A 3,502-nucleotide genomic window follows, 5' to 3' on the forward strand; every position below is an offset into this window, starting at 1 on the left:
TACTGACAAGCAAGTGGATGATTACTCGTGGTTTGATGATTCGCACCACCGCGACTTTCAATCTGTCACGATGTAAGGTCCATAACTCGACTCAGTAATCAAATCGTTTTCTTTAAATATTGTGCAGATATAGTGGAGTGGTCACGCCGACTCACGTGAACGCAATGCCACCGAAACACTACAGTCATACCCCGATGTACGTCTCCCATGTCTGCGTCGTTTCTTAAATACGTCGTCACTTCATTAATACCACCACCTGATTTGCGTCGACTCAACCCACACTCACGTCGCTGGCAGTATTCCGTCCTTTCTCGTACCCGTCGCCTCTCAAAGCCTTCTCCTCCCACCTTCCTGTAAATTGCTTTGATTTACGTCGTTTCGATATTCGTCGCACCTCTCAGGAACGCATTCCCGACGCAAACCGGGGTGTGACTGTGCACACACGTATTAAACGACGTTTTGCTGGCTGGATTCATGCCTGGATTTCAGGCTCGTGCGGGACTATGACGTCACCGCGTAAATCTGCGTGGTTACGTCACTCGCATCCCACAGCGTTCGCCTGCGTACGTGCGTGGTGACGTCACGCCCACCTCCTTAACAAAAAAGTTTTGCTTGCTGGCTGGACATACGGACGAACCGGTCACATCCAACGGACGTGCGGTCTGCGAGTACCGTGCAGATTTTAAAAATATATATATCGATTCTTGCGCGATTCAACGCATACATTCGTGAGCTTAATCGATCAAAATAAATATCCAGACATTTTTGGGACAATGTTTGATTTCTAATTAATGTGGATGCACATCCGTTCTGAGGTCCTCCCTAAGACGTGCTGGTCGCGCTGATCAGTGCGGGTTGGTGAAGGTGGGGAGCATCTACGCGAGACCATAGAAGTGCACTGGTTAGCACCGTACAACAATGAATGTTTGCTGCACTGCCCTCTGCAGCCTATGCATAGTGGTCACCCACTATGCATTTTGTTTGTTGCGGTTGCACCCGACTTAAGAGCCGCAGGGCTCACAGGGCTCACAGGGCTATACCAAATAAATGAAACTTGAAAACCATCCAAGCATAATCCAGGCTCTAATCCGCTTAGCTTTGAGATCTGGCGCATCCGGATGATTTGGTATTCGGAACGCCTAAATTCACACCGTGGTGCTGCACTGTAGAGATGTTAATTGCCTTACCTGGTATACAGGACGGCATGGGTTCGATCCCGACCCAGACGCCTGTTGTATATTTAGAGTGTCCACGTCTCTTTCCCCGTGGTCGCGTGGACTTTTCTCCGGGTCCTCCAGGTTTCCCCCTCCACATTTAGAATCAACATCAACACTCGTTTTACAGTAATTTGGCTACTGCTATACATTTTCACGCGATGATGATAGCCACTTCGTTGAGCTATCATGCCCGTGTAGCCCCCAAGCTATGGAACGCTCTTCCACGAGACGTCAGAGCGATCTCCCTACAGAGAACTCGGTCCGCTGTGGCCAGTCCCGCCTGGTAGTGCGCCTTGGTGTCCCTGCTGTCCCAAAGGCAAATATAGCAGGGAAACTTGGTAAAACCGCCTTGGGGACCCATCAGGAATGCCACCATTTTGAAGTCTTCGGTGACCTCCCAGCCATACTCATCATACTTCAAGGCGTCCAGCAAGGTCTTGATGCTGTTATAATCATCTTTGAGGTGCACCAAGTGAGCCAGGGGAAGAGACAGGTACTTTTTACCATTATGGAGCAGCACGGCTTTGAGGCTCCTGGATGAGCTGTCAATGAAGAGGCGCCACTCATTCTGGTTACAGGCGATTCCGATTGCCTCGAACAGACTGGTCACATTTGTGGCAGAAGCAGAGCCCATCTTGACGGGCGAAGAAGCTGCAAAAAGGCTGTTGACGCTTCCTCTGATCTGGGACTTGCACACTTCCATCCAACACGTTCCACTTCTTGAGCCTAGACGTCAAAAGCTCGGCATTGGACTTGGTAAGACCAAGATCTCTGATCAAGTCGTTGAGGTCTGTTTGGTTGGGATAGTATGGGTTTCTCTCCTCAGCTCCATCTATGAAATTGTCATCTGGATCTACGTCTCCCTTCCTCTCTGACTGCTGCTCTCTTCTAGAGACGGCTGCTCTCTCTCCGGAGGAGTGGGTACTGGGAGCTCATGACAGGCATTCCGAAATATGCCTTGTAGGCCTCACACATCTTAGCAGGTGCTTCCACAGAGTACTGTTTCACTCTTGTGTTGATAAATTGACCGCAAACATCGCAAAATGTGCCTGCCGGATGCTTGCAGCCTCTTGATACCATCTCAGAAAAATTCAGATATGTATCCACTTAGGCAGCTGGAACTATACTGAAATGGTGGGCTATTTATATTACTGGAAAGTTCTAGAATGTTCTAGAAGTTACTCCAAGTTTACTCAGCACTGAATCTATCTGGAATGTTCTGGAAAATAGGTAAATTTCTAAATATCACTGTCCTGGTCACAAAAACAAAGTTTGTGGGGAATAATAGCCATTTTCTGTACTTTTGAGGCATAAGCAATTAGGAAATAACACTTACTACCCAGGAACAAAAACAAATTGTTACAGTGTTATTATTATTTGGTAAAGTAAAAAATAGTCAAACACGTAGGTTTTCGCGACCAATATCCATAATAGAGGTTTTTGGGGGGGGGAGGGGGTTATATCGCGTACATGTGTCGTTAAACCCGCCACCACCCTCTATTTAAGGAATGAAACAGGAGGATTTCTCCACAAATCTGGCTGTCCGCCTGATGAAGCTAGTTGTAATTACTGGCGAAACGTCGTACTCAGATTGTAAATGTTGTGGATTTGCTCTCCAACACAAAACCGGTGTGCTTGTAACTAGTAACGAATTGCCAACGTTCTGTTTACGTGACGAAACATTACTAAATTGGCTGTGTCGGGTGGTGGCGGGTTTAACGACACATTTCTATATTTACGCGATCTAACCCAAAAACCCTGGATATTGGTGGTGAAAGCCTACGTGTTAAACCAAAGTTTCCCTTGTGTTACGAACACCGCGGACTCCTCTACCATGGGACCACTGGCGAAACGTCGTACTCAGATTGTAAATGTTGTGGATTTGCTCTCCGATTAACGAATTGGCCACGTTCTGTTTAGGTGGCAAAACCTCACTAAATTGGCTGTGTCGGGTGGTGGCGGGTTTAACGACACATTTATTTTTACACGATCCCCCCCCAAGAAAAAAATCCCCCACACCCATATTATGAATAGTCAAATACTTAACGCTTCATCCAGCGGCGGATAGATTTAGAAGAGATTTAGAAGATTCTAGATTTGAAGCTTTCGTGACTGCAAGGATTCATACTAATAAAATTAAAATAAATGAAAATAACTAAATTAAATCCCGACGTTTCGCGTTCATATCATTTAATATTATTTTACTTTATTATTATTTTTATATATTTTTTTTTACCTACGTGACTTTACCTAAATAACCTAAGAGTATAGATTTAGAAGATTTA

Source organism: Lethenteron reissneri, chromosome 22 (genome assembly GCF_015708825.2).
Source record: "Lethenteron reissneri isolate LAM-NWPU_2019-01 chromosome 22, ASM1570882v1, whole genome shotgun sequence".
In the NCBI taxonomy this organism is placed as follows: domain Eukaryota; kingdom Metazoa; phylum Chordata; class Hyperoartia; order Petromyzontiformes; family Petromyzontidae; genus Lethenteron; species Lethenteron reissneri.